Source organism: Aquarana catesbeiana, linkage group LG02 (genome assembly GCF_042186555.1).
Source record: "Aquarana catesbeiana isolate 2022-GZ linkage group LG02, ASM4218655v1, whole genome shotgun sequence".
Classification (NCBI taxonomy): Eukaryota; Metazoa; Chordata; class Amphibia; order Anura; family Ranidae; genus Aquarana; species Aquarana catesbeiana.
Window position 1 is genome coordinate 256,024,091 of NC_133325.1, and position 24,072 is coordinate 256,048,162.

Here is a 24,072-nt window from a genome sequence, read left to right on the forward strand (position 1 = left end):
AGCATGTAGGTCAGAAAAGTGAAGAGTAAGCATGCTCTCCTTCCTGAACCATATCAAGCTACATCAACATGGGGGATACTCTGCCAGCAAAGTGCCTTGTTTCCATGTTGATCTGTTGATAAGGACAAGGGTCTGTGTGTGTGTGTGGGGGGGGGTTATCAGAATCTGGAAACACATTTAACAATAAGGGGGCCCCCAGATACTGCCCCTCCCCATGTGAATGAGTTAGGGTTCATACTGAGTAAGCACAGGTAAACAAAAACCTGTCATAAAAGCATAGACTAGCTAACATGCATGAACATTGTCAACATCCTACATTTTCCTTTAGCAAGTGTTTTGTTGATTCAGGTATGTTGAGCACATTTTCTTCAAATAAAATAATATCCTCTGCTCTTTTCATCCACATAGCACTTTGAACATTGCATAACTACCAACTGTGTCTTTGAAAACAAATACAGTACACCAGCTAAATGAATTTAAAATCATGGCTCACAACTACATAGCTAGTAGATCTTCAAAAGCCTCAGGAACGGTCTGCACTGCTGTCTTAAATCTGAAGATCCTGCATTGAACAGCTCTGTTGGATTTGCAACAGACAAATACTGTTTCCAGGTATGTTTACTTCGTGTTTCATGGAGGTTGCAAAGTGTCAGCTTAGATGTGACAGTAGTAAATCAGCATCAATGTGTATATTGGACTCACAGACAACTGTTGGTATTTCTAAACTTCACCTATGTAATGTAGTTAAAAGGGACTATTTGTTATCAATGATATAATACAAATGTTGAGGCTCTCTTGATCAGGATTGTCAATACATCATTTTTAAAAAGATATTTTGTTTTACTCTCCTGTACTACTTAGGCTTAAAGTGTTATTGTTATTAGAAGAGTCAGTACATTTTAGAATCAAGAGGACACAAATAATTGTTGTTGTTTTAAAAAATGATGAGTGCTTTCTGGTGAAGACCTTTCTGTATTACCTTGTAAGTTATACATAGAAAAATATGTTAGTAAGTGGAAAATCAACACAGTGTCCTTACTACAGCATCACTTTTATGTATTCATGCAGATACTATTTCAAACATAATACTGTGGTGAATGTATATATATAAAAAAAAAAAACTGGGGCAGTTAAGCATGTGAGTACATGTATATTCTAAGACAAGAGCTTTTGCACTTTTTTTGAATGATGCTTACTGTGAGTTTTCTTAAAGCTTGACAGGCCCCGAACACATATAGATCATTCATGATCTATTAAATATCTGGAAACTTGTCAATGTATATTGACATTATGGTTGCTACATTGATCAATAAACTCTATTTTTAACGCTGTGCAATCTGATATGGCCACATCTCACAATAGATATGTTAAGCAAAAAAACAAGAATATATAAGATAAATAGGCCACTATTAAGCCTCTATTCTAGCATGGTTAGATTTTTTTCATGTGACCCCCTTTTTCTCCACTAGGAGATGTTCTAAAGCTATGAAACTTATTTCCATGCAAACATCAATGTATATACTGTTCTACAAACAATAATATACAGTAGATGTAATTAAAAATCTACTCTGCAGCTGTACAACTGTTTGAGATAAATTGCAGACTGGCCATAATCTATAATACAACAGTCTAGTTACAATGTATTTATGTATTTCTATCTTTCCAGCATATTTAGAAAACGCTGTAAAGCTGAACTTTAAGCAGATATCAAATACACAAATGAATGCAGTTTTGTATTCAATAATAAATAATTAAACGTATGTATAATGCAGCCATTGGGAGTACTTGCATTTGACTTGGTATCATCTTCTTGCAGCTCCCTGTACCACAGCACAGGCTGGGAGAGGGAACCTTAGCACTGGGAGCTAATCAGATGCTCTGCATTCAAATATGCTGACAAGAAACATACTGATATGAGAAGATTACTCTTTCATGGTACAATCTGCAGGCTGGAAGTGGAGAGAGGACAGCAGTGTTTTCTTTAAAACAAAACTGAAACAAAAGGTCTGCTAATGTATTTTCACCCATGCTAAGAATGCAATAAATTAAAAAAGTAGGAGAAAGAATTATATACAGTATACCTTACAGGACCTTACTCCTGACTCTCAGCCATTGTGCCTAGACAAGAGTGACATCACACTCTTTCTGGTAAAGTCTCAAGGAAATTTGAGTAGCTCAAATCTCACAGGAATATGCTCCTTTGCTGTTTTAAAGCATTATCTCATGAGAAATAAAGGATAAGTTCACTTTTTTCAGGCAGAATTTCAGTTTTCATAATAAACAGAAGCAATTTCCAATGCCATTTCTGGCCCAGCTACCCCAATGTGCTTTCCTCTCACTTACCTCATCCACAGGAGGTTTAAAATCTTGTTAGTTTGTTTGAATTTTTTAAATTATTTTCAGATTCCATCACTTCCTTTAGATTGTCTCTCAGCATTCACTTCCTGTAGGTCATCTCCCAGAAGCCTTCACTTCCTTATTGCATCACAGTAGAGGGTGTGATAGGGCGTGTTCACCACTCTGGACCACACCTCCCTTATTATAATATAATATAATTATAATGTACAATCTCCTTTAGGTCTCCCATCAGCTATATAGTACATGGGCCTGTCTGATTTGATACAAATTGAATGAATTGGTCAGGTGGGTCCTCCTGATACATAGTTTTGATAAATCTAAAGGAAATTGTACAGAGATAGTACAATCAGATTGCATATTGTATGGCCATCTTTATACACATGCATAGCAGGGAGTGGACAGAGACACTCAGTTATCATGCCCCGTTCACATCTCCACGTAGTGAAAACTCACATTTTTCACTGGTCATACATAGGGCAGCTCACTCACTATGCATGACAGTCACCCCAGAGAAGCTCCAAAAAAAATTTTTCAGCAGAGCATGGTGCATTTAACATGTAATGACAACACAAACATAATACACATTTTCAGTGTTTTTCAGCAAAGCATGCATTTTCTGTGCAGTTTGCATGCATTTAGAAACACACAGATGTGAATGGAGCTTCATTGTTGTGTAAACGCACTTCCAGGCCCCATTTACACCTAGAGTAGTGGGGGTGCTCATTTTTCCAGTGACACACATAGGGCAGCCTGTTGATTTCAATGGGCTGTGCTACATGGAGCAAAGTAGCTCATGGTACATTTTGACATGGTGCAAGTTGCACAATTTTTACTGTGCGTTTTGCTGCATTTGTCACCCAGATGTTCATGTGGCAAAATCTGTGTTTGGTGTGCCATTAACAAGTAATGACACTGAAAGCACAACTAGGTAATTTTAGGTGTATAAATGTGGCCATACACTATACAATCTAATTGTACAATCTCTGTACAATCTCCTTTTGATTTACCAAAACTATATAATAGGAAGACATACCATCTATCCAATCACAATGTATCCAATCAGACAGGCCCTTGCACTACATCAGGGGTGTCCCGTGGGCTGCATGCGGGCCCAAGGAGTTTAGCATGTGGCCTGAACCCATCTGGAGGGACGCTGGGGAAGTCAGGCAAATGCAAATGTGAAGGAATTGCTGAAGAAGCTTTGCAAGTATAGTTGATGGTTGCAGGGTGTGTGCTAATGAGGTCAGCCAGTAAATATACCCAAAAGTGTTGAAGCTTTCTAAAAGAATACAAGGGCTGAGGCAAGGTCTAGTTTTAAAAATCAAAGAAAGCTTAAATTTTTCTTCAACCAAGGTACATTAATGGTATATTGGTACATAAGGGAGCTGGATTTTAAAAAACAAAAAAAGGTGAACTTAGTCTTTAAGTTACTTAGTATTTCTTTGATCTTGTTGGAAGAAATGTGATTTCACCCCCTGAAGTAAAACGAATTGAGGCAAGTATAATGATTACCCTTTTCTCCCACTGTATTTCTTTAAATTTATTGCTGTGTTTTAGCATTGAGAACAATTAAAGTGATATTATCCTCGTAACTTTATTGTGTGGCAGGGATATGTAAATCTCAGCACTTTATAGACAGCTCAATTGTAAGTATTTCCTCTGTGTTTTTAGGTGTTTGCTTGAAGTTCAACTCTAAACACTTGAGGAGGACTAGCAAGTTAAACCCCCTTCCTGTCCAGGCCATTTTCAGATTTCAACATTGTGATATTTTGACTGATATTTACTCGGTGGTGTAGCACTGTACCCAAATTAATTTTATTGAAATGCATATTTTTTAAACTGTGTGAAAGCTATAGAGTCTACAAACTATGGTATGAATACATTTGGAAAGTATCAACCCTGACAAACTATAGCATTTATTTAAATCCCTAAAATGTATGTATCACACACAACATAGGCATGCTTATGGAGATACAACATGTGTGAGACTCCTTTGCAGTCTAGATGCAAAGAGGGGCCCAAAATTTAAGGTGAACCCTTTCAGCCTTCAAGGGACGTAAAATAAAAATCTGATTTCCTGAGTGCTTATCACATTTCCACAGACCCTAAAGTGCCAGGATTCTAGAAACACCAAAAAGTTACTACGTTTTGGAAAGCAGACACCACTAGGTATTTGCTAAGAGGCACGGTAAGTCTTCTGAAGAATTCATTTTTTGCCATAGGTTTTTGAAAATTAAAGATTTTACATCCAGTTGTTATTTAACAAGATATTTAACAAGACACACAGCATGAGCATATTTGGAATTTCACCTCCTGAACACATTCTGTTTTTGAGTATGGAGATACCACGTTTGTGAGAATTTTTGAATGCCTAACCATAGAGAGGGTAGAGACATAGAGGGTCCCAAAATTCAAGGAGCATAAGTTACCACATACCAATATATTCTTCAGTGTGATAATGTGATTTTTTCATTTCTCTGGCACTCAGTGACCCCACATGTAATAGGCTCCATAAAATTTAGTTTTTCCCAAATATTTGGTTTGAGTTTGGTTGGTGTGGGGTTTGGCAAACTTCAAAGAAGTTTGGATGCTAAACCCAAGTCCCACTGAAATCAATGGAAGTCAAGTTTGTTAAACAAAAAAAAATTGGGATAATAGGCAAGAAAAAACATGGCGGGGATGAGCACTGCTCTGGGGAGCATCTACCAATGCAAAAAAAATCAAATAAAACTTTCACTCATCCAGGAGCAAGGATTGTTTTAAATGCTTAAAATGAAACACTAAAAATGCCAAAATTATTTTCAATAACATATCTGGAGAGCCCTAAACCTTCCTGTTAATTTGAGTGCATCTCTGTGAGGTACAGAAAGCACTACAGCAGAACTGACATTTACAAAAAAAAGGGGTTTTACATTGCTGGCAAATTACTTTTCCTTGCTGACTTCTTTAAAAAAAATACACAGACCCCTTCAATGGTCCCCCAAAATACATAACTTTCAGGGCTCGGCCCCCAAGCTTTTTCTTTCAGTGTGCAGAGGTTTCCGCAGTGACTCACCTGGTTACAATTACCTGCCTCATTAGTCCAGCCTACAGCCAGCCCTTTTGGCAATTTAAACAGATTTGCTCATTCCCTCCCTGCCCTTGTTTGGTCAACATCTCCAGTGTGTTCCTGTGTATGATTTGGCCTGGCTGACTCCTGCTCCTGATTTTTGGCTCCTGACAATGCTGACTTCTGGTTCCTGACCCTGGCTGATCTGATTACCCGCTCTGGCTTCCAAACCCTTGCTTCTATTTTTGACTACGTTCCTGAACTGTTGTTATATTTGTTATTACATTAAAGGCATGATTTTAACCTGCATTTTCTATCTCTGCCTGGTTTATGGTTGCTGACATTACACGAGGGCCATAAATTCAGGAGATGCAAGCAGCCCACCTAGTTGTAACTTTTTTTCCAGATTGGATGAGCAGGACCCCGATCTGTTTGCCATAGCGTTACAGACGCTCCTGATTCAAACTTCTCATCTGGATCCTCCCATTCCGTCTGCTTTCCGTACAACTAGTGTTGCAAGCCATCCCTGCTGCTGCTCCGATCTCTGTGCAGGCACCCTCCTCTAATACTACCTCTTTAAAAAGTATGACTGGTTCTGCCTCACTTCTCCAGCATTTTGGGGGCACTCCAGCTCACTGTAGAGGGTTTCTCAACCAGGTTGGAATATATTTTGAGATATATTTTGAGATGCTGCCCCAGGAGTTCCCTATGGACAGAAGCAAAGAAGGCTTCATTATTTCTTTGCTTTTTGACAAAGCCTTGGCTTAGGCAAACCCTCAAAGGGAGACACAAAAACCCTTTGTCTGGAATTACCCTGAGTTTGTGGCCTCCTTTAAATAGGTATTTGATATTCCTGCTCGCTCCACCTCTGCTGTCAAAAGCCTCATGTCCATTAAACAGAGTATTATTATTATTATACAGGATTTATATAGCGCCAACAGTTTACGCAGAGTTTTACAACTTGAGGGTAGACAGTACAAATGCAATACTCTTTAATACAGTAGGAATCCGAGGACCCTGCTCCTTAGAACTTACAATCTAAGAGGGAAGGTCAAGAGATACAAGAGGTAATAACTGTGGGGCATGTGCTGATGGAGAATGTAAATGTACAGTTGTTAAGTGGGGGCCAGATAGGCTTCTCTGAAGAGATGAGTTTTCAGGGATCGTCTGAAAGTGGATAAAGTAGGAAACAATCTGACATATTAGGGTAGAGCATTCCAGAGGTTGGGAGAGTCTCTGTAGAAGTCCTGAAGGTGAGCATAGGATGAGGTGACAAGAGAGTTAGAGAGCAGGAGGTCTTGGGAGGAGCAAAAAGAATGATTAGGTTGGTATTTTGAGACTAGGTTAGTGATGTAGCTGGGGGCCAGGTTGTGGATGGCTTTGTAAGTTATTGTTAGTATCTTGAATTTAATTTGTTGATTGAGTGGCAGCCAATGGAGGGATTGGCAGAGGGGTATAGCAGACGCTGAGCAGTTTGTTAGGTGGATGGGCCTGACAGCAGCTTTCATGATGGATTGAAATGGGGATAGCCTATTTAGAGGTAAGCCAATGAGAAGGGAGTTGCAGTAGTCGAGGTGAGAGATGACCAGGGAGTGGATTAGAAGCTTTGTGGTGACATTGGTTAGGAAGGGCGTATCTTGGAGATGTTGTGGAGGTTGAGGCGGCAAATTTTGGATAGAGATAGGCTGTGGGGCCGAAATGTTAGTTTGGAGTCCAGCCCACCTAGGACCTTGGCGTGGGGGGACAAGTTGAAAGTTGAGCCATTGATATTGACAGAGAAATCAGGGGAAGTGGCACTTGGGGGAGGAAATATCATGAGCTTGGTTTTGGATAGGTTGAGTTTGAGGAAGTGATGTGACATTCAGGCTGATATGTCTGCTAAAAAGTTGGTGATGTGTGAGGAGACAGATGGAGAGAGCTCGAGGCCGGAGAGATAGATTTGGGTGTCATCAGCGTAGAAATGATATTGAAAGCCATGGGAGGCAATCAAATGACCCAAGGAGGTGGTGTAGATAGAGAAAATGAGAGGTCCAAGAACAGACACTGAAGGAGCAGTGGGATAGGTAGGATGAGAACACACTATCAATAACTGCTGCTGACTATACTATTGAATTTCGTACTCTGGCAGCAGAGGTTGATTGGAACATTGAGGCTCTCATGGATGTTTTTCCTATGGTCTCTCTGATAACATTAAATATGGGATTGCAGTTTGACATATACCTAGGAATCTTGAGGAGTTGATCTCGTTTGCCATTCTAATTGGTACTAGACTTCTAGAGAGACCTTCCTTTAAAGAGCGCTTACGGAAGCCTCCTGTATATTTGGCTCCAAGCTTTGCTTTCCCACCCATGCCTCCCTCACCTCCTGGGCCATAGTCCTTCAGTGAAGTAGAGCCCATGCAGCTGAGTTTCACATGTCTCTGTCGAAGAGAGGGCCTTTAGGAGGAGGGAGAGATTGTTCCATTACTGTGGCCAGGCAGGTCACTTAATGAAGTCTTGTCCTACCCATCTAGGCAATGCCCACAACTGAGGTACTGTAGGGGACAGACCTTGGGTGGTATCTTTGTGTCCACAGCTATTCCGAAGGATAAGCCTCTAGTTCCGGTTACCCTTTCCTGGTCTGAGTTTTCCATCGATACCCAGACACTAATCAATTCTGGGGCTGTAGGCTTGTTCATAGATGGTGCCTTTGTGTCGAAGCACTCGATACCGCTGCAGCTTCATGCCTCCCCACTTGCCATTGAGGCTATTGATGGAAGACCTCTACAACCTGTCCATAAGACTCATGAAACCATACCATTTACCATGGTTGTTGGGGCTCTTCACTATGATATAATTCAATTCCAAGTCATTTCCTCACCTCATTACCCAGTTGTCATTGGTTATTCTTGGTTACAGAGGCACAATCCCTCTTTTGGCGTAGTGCCAAGGTTCTGTCAATGTCGACACGTTGCACTAATACATGTTTTAAGAAAGTGATTAAAGTTATGTGCATGTCTTCACTCTCTCCATTGCCAGAAGAATATGGTGAATGTAATGATGTCCTTGACAAAGGTCAGGCCGGTATTTTGCCACTACATTAGCCTTATGATTACCCAATTGACCTTCAACCTGGTACCATCCCTCCTAATGGCTGGGTTTACCCTTTGTCTGTTTTGGAGGATAAGGCTATGGAGCAATATGTTGCAGATTCACTTTCCCGGGGGTTCATCCGCAAATCCTCTTCTCCTGCCAGTGCTGGCTTTTTCTTTGTGAAAAAGAAGAGTGGTGAACTGAGAGAGACCTTGTATCAATTACGGGGGTCTCAATCACAATACAGTTAAAAAGGCTTATCCTATCCCATTGATTACAGAATTATTTGACCACCTCAAGAGAGCAACAATCTTCACTAAGCTTGATTTAAGAGGGGCATACAATCACATGAGGATTAAAGAGGGTGAAGAATGGAAAATTGAATTCAATACTAGGACCAGACACTATGAATACCTTGTAATGCCCTTTGGTCTTTGCAATGCTCCTGCTGTTTTTCAGGAATTTATTAACAATGTCCTCCGAGATGCTGCAGCAGTGTGTGGTGGTGTACCTCGATGATATTCTCACATATTCAAAATCCCTAGAAAATCACCCCACAGATGTCTCCTGTGTGTTACAGAGGTTGAGAGGGAACCCATCGTGAATAGGTTACATTTTTGGGTTATGTCATTTCTACTGCAGTCGACCCGTAGGTCTACATCGTCTACAACGTTTTCTTGGCTTTGCCAATTATTATTGGAAATGTATAATTTCTCTTCTCTGGTCAAACCCCTGACTGATGTGACCAGGAAAGATGGCAGCCCATAGAGTTGGTCCCAGGATTCCAATAAAGTATGTGAGTCCCTCAAGACTGCTTTTGCTACTGCTTTTGTACTGGTGCATCCTGATCCTATGTTACCCTTTATTCTTGAACTTGGGACGTCTGAGACTGGAATAGGCACCCTCTTGTCTCACAGTTCTACCTCTGAGAGCTCTATGCATCCCTGTGGCTACTTACTGTATTAGCCAACATTTTAGCTTTTAAAGAATGGAGCCATCTCCTCAAGGTAGAACTCTGCCAGTCCTAATTTTGACTGGTCATTAGAATCTCACATTTTTGTTTAAGGCAAAATGTGTATCCCCCAGATGGGCATGGTGGGCCCTTTATCTGTCCTCCTTCAATTAAATGACATTACATTACAGTTGCATTCTTACTCGGTATGAAGAATAATAGGGGAGATGCATTGACGCAGCAGTTTTCCTCCTCTTTCAAGATGGAGTCTGTTCCTACTCTTGTGATACCTCCAGACCGCATTTTGGCCACTATTCACACTAGTCTCACTTCACCTTTGGATGAGAGAATTCTGGCCTTTTAGTTCCATTCCCCTCCTGAAAAACCTTATGACCGCTGCTTTGAGATATCTCCGCACTGCTTTGCTCCAGACCTACCATTCTCCTAAAGCAGCTGCACACCCAGGGAACAATAAACTCATATGGTCTATGTCTCAACAATTCTGGTGGGCTAGTCTCCGCACTTATGTAACCGCCTTTGTAGCCACTTATCCCATGTGTGCTCATAATAGAACACCCCAATACCTTCCAGTGGTCCTCATACCCAGTGGAGAGAGGCCTTGGACCAACTTGTCTATTGACTTTTTTTGTGAATTTATCCCACTCCCAGGGCAACACAGTTATTCTTATGATGGTTGACCAGTTTTCAAAAATGTCTCATTGTATTCTGCTAAAGAAGTTGCCTACGCCCAAACAACTGTCATCAATTTTCCCTCGGGAGGTCTTTCAGTTACATAGATTACCTAAAGCTATTATCTCAGACAGGGGTAGCCAGTTTGTGTCAAGGTTTTGGCAAGCCTTTTGTGCACAATACAGCTTTTCTTCTCAACATATCACCTACAGTCTAATGGGCCCACAGAACGGGCCAACCAAGCCTTAGAGTAGTTCCTATGTTGCTATATTTCTGACTACCATAACAACTGGTTGGACCTGTTGTCTTGGGCAGAGTTTGCTCACAATAGCACTGTCACTGCTGCTTCCCGGTTATCTCCTTTTATGACAAAATATGAGTTCCAGCCATCCATATTGCCAGACACATTTGTTCCACAAGAAATTCCTGCATTAAAGGAACATCTTGGGGAACTCTGTTACACTTGGGTGCAGGTCGAAGAATCCTTGTAATGGGCCAGAGAGAGGTACAGACTCCATGTTAACCGGCAATGCCTACCTGCACCCTTCTACCAAATTGGGGAGAGGGTCTGGCTTTCTTCTCATAACCTCTGACACCATGTTCCCTCACTAAAACTGGCACCTCTGTATATTGGGCCTTTCTGCATAATCTGTAAGGATTAACACAGTGGCCTATGCATTAGATCTTCCTTCAAACATGCGTATTTCTGATGTATTCCATGTTTACTTTTTAAAACCTTTAGTGTGCAACCGCTATATCACCTTGGTGCAATGCCCTCACCTGGTTCAGGTTGACAGCCATGAGGAATATGAGATACAATCTGTCATTGACTCCCGTAGGTTTCGTGGACGCATACAATCCCTTGTTCATTGGAGGGGGTACGGTCTGAAGGAACGCTCTTGGGTCTTATTCGCAGACATACATGCTCCTGCCTTTCTCCATGTTTTCTATAGATGTTTTCTCTTCAAGTCTGGTGCCCCTGAGGGGGAGGGGTCATTGAGGAGGGAGTACTGTCAGGGCTGGGCTCCTGCTATTAACTAGCAGCTCTTTCTTTCAGTGTGCAGAGGCTGCTCAGTTGTCAGTTAATTACCAGCCATGCATAGTTTCCACAGTGACGCACCTGGTTACCATTACCTGCCTCTTTAGTCCAGCCTACAGCCAGCCCCCTTTGGCTATTTAAACAGCTTTGTTCATTCCCTCTGTGCCCTCGCGTGGTCACTATCTCCAGTGCTCCAGTGTGTTCCTGCTGTGTTCCTGTAAATGACTTGGCCTGGCTGACCTCTTCTGATTTCTGCTGATAATTTTTGGCTTTTGACAATGCTTACTTCTGGTTCCTGATCCTGGCTCATCTGATTATCCACTCTGTCTTCCAAGCCCTGGCTTCTGTTTTTGACTAGGTTCCTGAACTGTTGTTTTTGCTATTACAGTATCTCACAAAAGTGAGTACCCTCCTCACATTTTTTGTACGTATTTTATTATATCTTTTCATGTGACAACACTGGACAAATGACACTTTGCTACAATTTAAAGTAGTGAATGTACAGCTTGTATAGCAGTGTAAATTTGCTGTCACCTCAAAATAACACAACACACAGCCATTAATGTCCAAACCACTGGCAACAAAAGTGAGTACACCCTTAAGTGAAAATGTCAAAATTGGGCCCAATTAGCCATTTTCCCTCCCAGGTGTCATGTGATTAATTAGTGTTACAAGGTCTCAGGTGTGAATGGGGTGCAGGTGTGTTAAATTTGGTGTTATCACTCTCACTCTCCCATACTGGTCACTGGAATTTCAACATGGCACCTCATGGCAAAAAGCTCTCTGAGGATCTAAAAAAAAGAATTGTTAGTCTACATAAAGATGGCTTATGCTATAAGAAGAGTTCCAAGACCCTGGAACTGAGCTGCAGCATGATGGCCAAGACCATACAGCTTTTTAACAGGACAGGTTCCACTCAGAACAGACCTCGCCACGGTCAACCAAAGAAGTTGAGTGCTCATGCTCAGCGTCATGTCCAGAGGTTGACTTTGGGAAATAGATATATGAGTCCTGCCAGCATTGCTGCAGAGGTAGAAGGGGTGGGGAGTCAGCCTGTCATTGCTCAGACCATATGCCGCACACTGCATCAAATTGGTCTGCATGGCTGTCATCCCAGAAGCAGGCCTCTTCTAAAGATGATACAAAGGAAAGCCCACAGTTTGCTGAAGACAAGCAGACTAAGGACATGGATTACCGAAACCATGTCCTGTGGTCTGATGAGACCAAGATAAATGTATTTGGTTCAGATGGTGTCAAGCGTGTGTGGCAGCAACCAGGTGAGGAGTACAAAGACAAGTGTGTCTTGCCTACAGTCAAGCATGGTGGTGGAAGTGTCATGGTCTGGGGCTGCATGAGTGTCGTCGGCACTGGGGAACTACAGTTCATTGAGGGAACTCTGAATGCCAACATGTACTGTGACATACCTAAGAAGAGCATGATCCCCTCCCTCTAGGGACTGGGCCACACGGCAGTATTCCAACATGATAACGACCACAAACACACCTCCAAGACAACCACTGCCTTGCTAAAGAAGCTGTGGGTAAAGGCGATGGACTGACCAAGCTTGTCTTCAGACCTAAACCTTATTAAGCATCTGTGGAGCGTCCTCAAGTGGAAGGTGGAGGAGCGCAAGGTCTCTAACATCCATCAGCTCCGTCATGTTGTCATGGAGGAGTGAAGGAGGACACCAGTGGCAACCTGTGAAGCTCTGGTGAACTTCATGCCCAATAGGGTTAGGGCAGTGCTGGAAAATAATGGTGGCCACACAAAATATTGACATTTTGTGCCCAATTTGGACATTCTCATGTAGGGGAGTACTCATTTTTGTTGCCAGTGGTTTAGAAATTAATGGCTGTGTGTTGAGTTATTTTGAGAGGACAGCAAATGTACACTGTTATACAAGCTGTACACTCACTACTAACATATATATATATATATATATATATATATATATATATATATATATATATATATATTATACAGTGGGGACAGAAAGTATTCAGACCCCCTTACATTTTTCACTCTTTGTTATATTGCAGCCATTTGCTAAAATCATTTAAGTTTATTTTTTTCCTCAATAATGTACACACAGAACCCCATATTGACAGAAAAACACAGTATTGTTGAGATTTTTGCAGATTTATTAAAAAAGAAAAACTGAAATATCACATGGTCCTAAGTATTCAGACCCTTTGCTCAGTATTTAGTAGAAGCACCCTTTTGATCTATTACAGCCATGAGTCTTTTTGGGAAAGATGCAACAAGTTTTTCACAGCTGGATTTGGGGATCCTCTGCCATTCCTCCTTGCAGATCCTCTCCAGTTCTGTCAGGTTGGATGGTAAACGTTGGTGGACAGCCATTTTTAGGTCTCTCCAGGGATGCTTAATTGGGTTTAAGTCAGGGCTCTGGCTGGGCCATTCAAGAACAGTCATGGAGTTGTTGTGAAGCCACTCCTTCTTTATTTTAGCTGTGTGCTTAGGGTCATTGTCTTGTTGGAAGGTAAACCTTTGGCCCAGTCTGAGGTCTTGAGCACTCTGGAGAAGGTTTTCGTCCAAGATATCCCTGTACTTGGCCGCATTCATCTTTCCCTCGATTGCAACCAGTCCTCCTGTCCCTTCAGCTGAAAAACACCCCCACAGCATGATGCTGTCACCACCATGCTTCACTGTTGGGACTTTATTGGACAGGTGATGAGCAGTGCCTGGTTTTCTCCACACATACAACTTAGAATTAAGGCCAAAATGTTCTATCTTGGTCTCATCAAACCAGAGAATCTTATTTCTCACCATCTTGGAGTCCTTCAGGTGTTTTTTAGCAAACTCCATGCGGGCTTTCATGTGTCTTGCACTGAGGAGAGGCTTCCGTTGGGCCACTCTGCCATAAAGCCCTGACTGGAGGAGGGCTGCAGTGATGGTTGACTTTCTACAACTTTCTCCCATCTCCCGACTGCATCTCTGGAGCTCAGCCACAGTGATCTTTGGGTTCTTCTTTACCTCTCTCACCAAGGCTCTTCTCCCCTGATAGCTCAGTTTGGGCAGACGGCCAGCTCTAGGAAGGGTTCTGGTCATCCCAAACGTCTTCCATGCAAGGATTATGGAAGCCGCTGTGCTCTTAGGAACCTTAAGCGCACCAGAATTTTTTTTGTAACCTTGGCCAGATCTGTGCCTTGCCACAGTTCTGTCTCAGAGCTCTTCAGGCAGTTCCTTTAACCTCATGATTCTCATTTGCTCTGACATGCACTGTGAGCTGCAAGGTCTTATATAGACAGGTTGTGTGGCTTTCCTAATCAAGTCCAATCAGTATAATCAAACACAGCTGAACTCAAATGAAGGTGTAGAACCATCTCAAGGATGATCAGAAGAAATTGACAGCACCTGAGTCAAATATATGAGTGTCACAGCAAAGGGTTTGAATACTTAGGACTATGTGATATCTCAGTTTTTCTTTTTTAATAAATCTGCAAAAATGTCAACAATTCTGTGTTTTTCTGTCAATTTGGGGTGCTGTGTGTACATTAATGAGGAAAAAAATGAACTTAAATGATTTTAGCAAATGGCTGCAATATAACAAAGAGTGAAAAATTTAAGGGGGTCTGAATACTTTCCATCCCCAATATCTATCTATCTCCTCCATTCAGTGTAGCCTATATATACTTATATTTGGTGGTTTATAGTTTCTAATACACTTCAGGCAGTGTACACAGTGTAGTGCAGTGTTACAAAAAAAAATCATGTCCGGAAGGCCACCAAGGAGAGGCAGATGCTCATAGGTCACTAAAAGAGGGTAAGCAGCCTCTGTGTCTACAGTTAACAGTGGTGGTCATGGACATGGTGCATCCTCTGCAGGGGCCATGGGACACGCTTGTCCTTTTTTTCTGCTGCTGGCCATGTTATTGAGCCACAAAATTCAGAAGAGTTTTTGTGGAGTGGATATCGAAGTCTTCCTCATTCTCCTCATACTCTGTCACCCAGGCTCAGAGTAGTGTGCCTTCCAACGCAGCTGCCAAAGTGGCCTATTCCACCGACTCCTTGTCCACAGTTACTCCCTCTGTAGCTCCGCCATCATGCACAGAGGAGTCCCCAGAATTATTCGACCACAGTGTTGGTAACATGCTGCTGGAGGATGCGCAGAGATTTGAAGGCTGAATGTTGGTTGCCAGGTTGAGAAAGGGAGTAACGTGACCCTATAGAGAGAGGGTTCCACAGAAGGACAAGAAACTGGTAGTCATGTTCCCCCAGCTCCAGTGATGAGGAGGGAGGGGATGATGAGGTCACTGACTGTACTTCAGTGCCTGAGAGAAGAGAGGAAGAAAGTGAGGAGGAGGAGGAGACACAACTCCAACAAGGCAGGATATCCTCCAGGACGCAACTTAAGGGCAGCCAAGCTATTGCATGACACTGCAGAGCTCCGCAGGTGCAGGGCGCTGCTGACCCCCAGCTGACTTTTAATAGTTCTTTGGTGTGGGCCTTTTTCGACATGTGTGCAGCAGATTGCATTGTTGTTTGCAACCTATGTCTGGAGTGGATCAAGTGTGGCCAGAATAGTAGCTGCTTAGGCACCACATGCTTGACCAGACGTATGATGACCTGCCATGCAGTCCGTTGGCAACAGCACTTGAAAGACCCACATCTTAGAAAAAGGCGGACTTCTCCTTGCTCCTCATCTGGGATCTCAAACCCTACTATACCTCCAGTCCTTTCAAAAACCTGCACTGAGAGGAATGAAGGTATAGCAAGGGATGTTACCTTTCCTTCACGGTGCACTGGGTAACTCTGCTGGCAGCTGGGAAGGATGCAGGACAGGGTTCAGTGTTGTTGAAGCTTGTTCTGCCACCACTCCTCCAAAAAGCTAGTGGTAATTCTGTCACAGCTCTCTGCTCCACCTCCTCCTCTTATTCTTCCTCTGCAGAATTGTCCTCTCAACCAGCAGTGCTCCGTAAGCATTCAAGGGGCTACGCAAACAGTTAGGCTAAAAGATGCCATGCAGTGATTGAGTTGGTCTGCCTGGGGGACAGGAGCCACACTGAGGCAGAGATTCTGTCAGCTCTGCAGGGGCAGACTCAGAGGTGGTTGACGCCATGCCAGCTTCAGCCAGGAGTGGTTGTATGCTACAATGGCACCAACCTTCTCTCAGCCCTCCAAAAGGGACACTTGACCCATGTTCCATGTTTGGCACATGTCCTAAATTTGGTGGTGCAGCATTTCTTGACCAGGTACCCAGGCTTACAAGCTCTCCTGAGGCAGGCCAGAAATGTCTGTGGTCATTTCCGCCAGTCATACAATGCCAGTGCTCGGCTGGCTGACATTCAAAGGGAATGCAACCTGCCCACCAACTGCCTCATTTGTGACATGCCCACCAGGTGGAACTCAATGTTGGCAATGCTGCAGTGGCTGCACACAGAGCAGAGGGCGATCAATAAGTACTTGTGCGAGTATGGCACTAGGACAGGGTCAGGGGAGCTTGGCTTCTTTTTGCCACGCCAGTGGCTACTGATCAAGGATGCATGCACTGTCCTGTCACCATTTGAGGAGGCCACAAGGATGGTGAACAGCGACAATGCATGCATCAGTGACACTGTCCCTCTAGTCTTCTTGCTGGAGCACACACTTTGTGGAATCCTGGACAGGGCACTTGAGGCAGAAAAGCAGGAGAAAGAGGAGGACTTCTTTGCCTTTCAAGGCCCCCTTTATCCAGATAGCATTCCTGTGGGGCCGCCAAACACACAGGAAGAAGAGGAGGAGGAGGATTGTGTCAGCATGGTTGTAGAGGATGTTTTCGGTCCCCAGAAACCCAAGGAGTTGTACATAGCTGGGATAATGTAGTTATGGATAATGTTATCATTAGTGACCCAGAGGACTTAGCATCAAATGCCTCTGGAAACTTACGCTGCATAGCCTATCTGATTTTGAAAAGCCTGCGAAAGGACCCGAGGGTGCGTGGGATCAAGGAGAGGGATCATTACTGGATGGTAACCCTTCTTGATCCATGTTACAAGGGTAAAGTTGCAGAATTCATCCTGCCTTTGCACAAGGGGCAGAGGATGAAATATCTTCAGGAAGCTTTGAAGAAAAGTTTGTGTAATGCCTTTCCAGACCCTAGGAGTTTACCATTTCCTGGTGCTGGCCAACATGTTTCTGAAGCTTTGTTCATTTAGAGGAAGAGCGGTGGAGAAGGTGGCCGGCTGACCGATGCCTTTAAACAATTTTTCAGTCCTTAGCGCTAAGGTTCAAGCAACCTTTGCCAGCGTCTGCATTATATGGTGCAGGAATATCTAGGGGAAAGAGCAGACTTGGAGACCAACAGAGCATCCATTGATTGAAGGTGGATGGACATCATGGGACACTTTTTTTTTTTAATAAAAGAAATGTCAAAAACTGTCTCTTGTTTTTTTTTTTACTTTTTTTGAAACTTTTTTCGTTGAATGAGTAGGGGTACAATTTACCCAATACCCATTCACACAGGGAGGGGCAGGATCTGGTGGCCACTGAGCAAAGGTTGTGGGGATGAGGCCCTTGTCTCCATCAACATGGGGACAAGGTGCTTTGGGGGAACCCAAAGCACCCTCCCCATATTGAGGGCGCTACACCCCTCACATTTTTGTAAATATTTTATTATATCTTTTCATGTGACAACACTAAAGAAATGACACTTTGCTACAATGTAAAGTAGTGTGTACAGTACAGTGTAAGATGCTTTCCCCTCAAAATAATTCAACACACAGCTATTAATGTCTATACAGTTGGCAACAAAAGTGAGTACACCCCTAAGTGAAAATGTCCAAATTGGGCCCAAAGTGTCAATATTTTGTGTGGCCACCAATATTTTCCAGCACTGCCTTAACCTTCTTGGGCATGGAGTACACCAGAGCTTCAAGGGTTGCCACTGGAGTCCTCTTCCACTTCTCCATGCCAACATCACAGAGCTGGAGAATGTTATAGAGCTTGCGCTCCTCCATCTTCTGTTTGAGAATGCCCCACAGATGCTCAGTAGGGTTTAGGTCTGGAGACATGCTTGGCCAGTCCATCACCTTTACCCTCAGCTTCTTTAGCAAAGCAGTGGTCATCTTGGAAGTGTGTTTGGGGTCATTATCATGATGGAATACTGCCCTGCAGCCCAGTCTCCGAAGGGAGGGGATCATGTTCTGCTTCAGCATGTTACAGTACATGTTGCATTCAAGGTTCCCTCAATGAACTGTAGCTCCCCAGTGCCGGCAGCACTCATGCAGCCCCAGATAACACTCCCACCACCATGCTTGACTGTAGGCAAGATACACTTGTCTTTGTACTCCTCACCCGGTTGCCTTCTCACACGCTTGACATCATCAGACCACAGGACATGGTTCCAGTAATCCATGTCCTTAGTCTGCTTGTCTTCAGCAAACTGTTTGCAGGCTTTCTTGTGTATCATCTTTAGAAGAGGCTTCCTTCTGGGACAACAGCCATGCAGACTAATTTGATGTGGTATGCGGCTTATGGTCTGAGCACTGACAGGCTGACCCCCCACCCCTTCAATCTCTGCAGCAATGCTGGCAGCACTCATACGTCTATTTCCCAAAGACAACCTCTGGATATGATGCCTAGCACTCAACTTCTTTGGTCAACCATGGTGAGGCCTGTTCTGAGTAAGGATGAGTTGAACACCCCTACCCCCCAGTGGGTGTTCGCACCAGAACATCCAAACAGGCAAAAAATTTGGACGAATAAATTAACACCGTTAAAGTCTATGGGACACGAACATGAAAAATCAAAAGTGCTAATTTTAAAGGCTTATATGCAAGTTATTGTCATAAAAAGTGTTTGGGGACCCAGGTCCTGCCCCAGGGCACATGTATCAATGCAAAAAAAAAATTCAGGTCTGGCATGGATTTTAAGAGGAACCCTGTGCTAATTTTTTTTTAAAAATGGCGTAGGGGTCTCCCCAAAAATCCATACCAGATCCTTATCCCAGTACGTAATCTGGTGGGCCGCAGGAAAAGAGGGGGGATGAGAGAGTGCCCCCCTCCTGAACAATACCAGGCCACATGCCCTCAACATGAGGGTTGCTTTGGAGTCACCCCCAAAGCACCTTGTCCCCATGTTGATGGGGACAAGGGCCTCATCCCCACAACCCTTGCCCGGTGGTTGTGGGGGTATGCGGGTGGGGGGCTTATCGGAATCTGGAAGCCCCCTTTAATAAGGGGACCCTCAGATCCTGGCCCTCTCCATGTGAATTGGTAAGGGGTACATTGTAACTCTACCATTTCACAAAAGAAAGTGTTAAAAATAGTAAAAAAGACAGGAGACACTTAGGGACAAGTCTTTTATTAAAAGATACAGAAATAAAAATGTCCTGAGATGTCTATTCATCTATCATGCTGCTGACGAGCCAAAAAAAGGAGAAAAAAACTGCAACAGTTCTGCCTCCATGGGAGGCTCCCACCGAGAGACACTTCTTCTTGGTGACAGCTCTTATATAGCTGGGGGCGGGGCCACTCGGTGACGTAAATGGGTGAATCTGCCTTCCTCTGATGTCACGAGGCATCGGGGGGCGGGGTCACCCGTTTACCATGTTGAGGGCATGTGGTCTGGTACAGTTCAGGAGGGGGGGTGCACTCTCATTCCCCCCATCTTTTCGTGCACCCTGCCAGACCTGCATGCTCGGATAAGGGTCTGGTATGTATTTTGGGGGGACCCCTATGCCTTTTGTTTTTAAATTTGGCGCAGGGTTTACCTTAATTTCCATACCAGACCTGAAGGGCCAGGTATGGATTTTGAGGGGACCCTCACGCAATTTTTTTTTTAATTTTGGGTTTGGGGTTCCCCTTAATATTCATACCAGATCCAAAGAGCCTGGTAATGGACTGGGGGACACCCATGCATTTTTTTTCAATGAGTTCCATCTATATTGCCAAGACCCGACATTCATTACAGCCGCGATCAGTTTTAAATTACTTTTTTCCTTTAGAAATATAATTTTGCTTTGGTACTGTTCTAAACATGGGAAAACTGCACCACTTTACAGGCATACTATAGACACCCCCCAGGCACGATAGTAAAAGAAATATTTCATTTTAATTGTTTCACTTTAAGCTTTATTAAAATCACTGCTCCTGAAAAAATGGATACAGGCATTGATACATGTACCCTGGAGCAGGACCCAGGTCCTCAAACACTATTTTTGACAATAACTTGCATATAAGCCTGTCCTGTTAAATCACTGTATTGTCTTGGCCACCATGCTGCAGCTCAGTTTCAGGGTCCTGGCATTCTTCTTATAGCCTAGGCCATCTTTATGTAGAGCAACAATTCTTTTTTTCAGATCCTCAGAAAGTTCTTTGCCATGAGGTGCCGTGTTGAACTTCCAGTGACCAGTATGAGAGAGTGAGAGTGATAACACAAAATTTAACACACCTGCTCCCCATTCAAACCTGAGACCGTGTAACACTAAAGAGTCACATGACACCAGGGAGGGAAAATAGCTAATTGGGCTTCACTTTTGTTGCCAGCGGTTTAGACATTATTGGCCGTGTGTTGAGTTATTTTGAGGGGACAGCAAATTTACACTGTTATACAAGCTGTATACTTACTACTTTACATTGTAGCAAAATGTCATATCTTCAGTGTTGTCACATGAAACGATATAATAAAATATTTAAAAAATGTGAGGGGTGTGCTTACTTTTGTGAGATATTGTATATTGCCGGGATACGGCAATATATTACAGCCGCAAGCAATTTTAAATTAAATTTTTTCCTTTAGAAATGTAATTTTTCTGTGGTGCTGTTATAAACATGGGAAAGATGCGCTACTTTACAGGCAGACTAATGCCATGTACACATGAGCGGACTTCTCATCGAACTGAACTCCGAAGGACTTTTCTACGGAGTTCCGACAAAATGGACTTGCCTACACACGATCCCCCCAAATCGTTATTATAGGCACCTTTAGGTGATGGACACTGGCACACCCTAGACAGGAAGTTTAGCTCCCCATATAACCCCCCCCCCCTTACTGGGAGTACCTCAGTTTTGTAGCAAAGCAATATACATGTATCAAAAGAGGGGATGGACCTCTGTGTCCCATGATGTACTCCAAGAAAAGGATTTTACAGGTAAGCTGTTATAAAAATCCTATTTTCTTTATCGTGCATCATGGGACACAGAGCCACAGTAATTACTGTATGGGATGTCCCAGAGCAATGCTATCTGAAGGGAGGGAGACACAAAAAAAAGTAGGGTGCAATCAGACCTGAGGACCTATACTGCTGCCCGTAGCACATTGCAACCCAAAGGCAATATCCTCATGCCTTCTTACATCCACCTGATAGAATCTGGTGAATGTATGGACTGAAGACCAAGTTGCGGCCTTGCAGATTTGAGCCATGGAGGCTTGGTGATGCACTGCCCATGAAGCACTAACAGCCCTGGTGGAGTGCGCTTTGATTTGAAAAGGTGGAACTTTCCTCTTTAAACCATAAGCTTGAATAATTACTTGCCGAATCCACTTAGCAATAGTAGATTTCAATGCTGCCTGTCCTTTTATAGAACCTTCAAGCAACATCTGTTTTCCGAACCTGAACAGTCGCCTCCAAATAGATTTTGACTACTCTCACTACATCCAGAGAATATAGTGACTTTTCTTCTGTAGAACAGGCTTCTGGAAAAAATTAAGGTAGAACAATATCCTGGTTTAGATAAAAACCTGAAAACACCTTCGGCAAAAAGCTAGGATGAGGATGCAATGCTACTCTATCCTTGTGAATGATTAAATATGGCTCTTTATAAGAAAGAGCAGCCAATTCTGATGCCCTTCTTGCAGAAGATGTGGCTACCAGAAAAACTAGCTTCCTTGTCAAAAGGACCAAGGACCAAGGGAATATGACGTATCGGCTCAAAAGGCTGTTTCTGTAATGCCGACAGAACTAAATTCAAGTCCCAAGGGTTCAGGGGTGACCTAACCGGTGGATTAAGCCGCGTTACCCCCTGTATGAAGCTACGGACCAAAGAATGTGAAGCAAGTGGCCGAGACCTGGCCTTTGATAGTACTCAAGGCTAGCTTCATCCCTAACCCCATTTGTAGAAAGGCAAGAATTCTACCTATGACATACTTTCTGGGATGCCAACCCCTGGATTCAAACCAGGAAACATATGCCTTCCAGACTCTATAATAAATGACTCTAAAAGCTGGCTTCCTTGCATTAATCAAGGTAGATATCACGGAGCCTGAAAGCCCACGATTCTTCAGAATGTGGGTTTCAATAGCCAAACTGTTAAATTTAGCACTTGTAAGGTAGGATGGAACACTGGTCCTTGTGATAGCAGGTCTGGACGTGGTGGTAGGGTCCATGGGACCCCCTACCACCATCTTTACCATCTCTGCATAGCAAGATCTTCTGGGCCACGCTGGGGCCACAAGAACCACCGACTTCCTTTCCTGCTTGATCCTGTGAAGAAGTTGTGGTAGCAGGAGAATAGGAGGGAATGCATAAATCAGTGAGAACTGATCCCACGGAGTCACCAACGCATCTGTTCCGTATGCGAGTGGATCCCTTGTTCTTGACACAAAGTTGTTGACCTTCTTGTTGAACCTGGACGCAAACAGATCTACATCCGGGATCCCCCATCTTTGGCTTATAGCCAGGAAGATGTAGAGGTGAAGTGACCATTCCCCTGGAAACAACTGCTGGCGAATTAAGAAGTCCGCCTGCCAATTCTCTACCCCTGGAATGAAGAATGCCGATATGCACGGAACATGCTTTTCTGCCCAGGTTAGGATCTTGTTTACCTCTCCCTGGGCTGCACGACTTCTGGTGCCCCCTTGGTGATTGATATAAGCCACTGCTGTGGCATTATCGGATTGGATCCTGACAGGACAACCCCGCAACCTGAATGTCCAGGCCTTTAGGGCTAGGTACGCTGCCCGAATCTCTAGAATGTTGATGGGTTAGGTCTTTTCCGTTCTGGACCATTTCCCTTGGACAGTGGTCTCTTGCAGGACTGCTCCCCAATAGGGATGAGCCGAACACCCCCTGTTCGGTTCGCAGCAGAACATGCGAACAGGCAAAAAATTTGTTCGAACACGCGAACACCGTTAAAGTCTACGGGACACGAACATGAAAAATCAAAAGTGCTAATTTTAAGGGTTAATATGCAAGCTATTGTCATAAAAAGTGTTTGGGGACCTGGATCCTGACCCAGGGGACTTGTATCAATGCAAAAAAACCTTTTAATTATGCTTAAAGTAAAACAATAAAAGTGAAATATTCCTTTAAATTTCATACCTGGTAGGTGTCTATAGTATGCCTGTAAATTAGCGCATGTTTCCCGTGTTTACAACAGTCCCAGAGCAAAATGACATTTCTAAAGGAAAAAAAGTCATTTAAAAGTACTAGCGGTAGCGGCGGCTGCTATAATGAATTGTCGGGTCTCTGCAATACTCATAAAAGTCATTGAGAAAAACTGCCTGGGGTTCCCCCACAGTGCATAACCAGGCCCTTTGGGTCTGGTATGAATATTAAGGGGAACCCCAAACCAAAATTTAAAAAAAAATGCGTGGGGTCCCCCCAAATTCCATACCAGGCCCTTCAGGTCTGGTATGGATATTAAGGGGAACCCCGTGCCAAAATTAAAAAAAAATGGCCGTGGGGGTCCCCCTAAAAATCCATACCAGACCCTTATCCGAGCACGCAACCTGGCAGGCCGCAGGAAAAGAGGGGGGACCCCCGCTCCTGAACCGTACCAGGCCACATGCCCTTAACATGGGGAGGATGTCCCCATGTTGATGGGGACAAGGGCCTCATCCCCACAACCCTTGCCCAGTAGTTGTAGGGATCTGCGGGCAGGGGGCTTATCAGAATCTGGAAGCCCCCTTTAACAAAGGGACCCCCAGATCCCGGCCCCCCATGTGAAATGGTAATGGGGTACAAATGTACCCC

At 43.6% G+C, this 24,072-nt stretch overlaps 1 long non-coding RNA gene across 1 annotated transcript; it reads left to right on the forward strand.

Annotated features, from left to right (window-relative positions):
* The first annotated feature begins 408 nt into the window (after positions 1 to 408).
* On the forward strand, positions 409 to 11,528 carry LOC141127663 (uncharacterized). The gene is made up of 3 exons (XR_012241576.1): positions 409 to 612; positions 1,817 to 2,004; positions 4,461 to 11,528. It is a non-coding gene; the product is annotated as an uncharacterized lncRNA (long non-coding RNA).
* Positions 11,529 to 24,072: the final 12,544 nt, after the last annotated feature.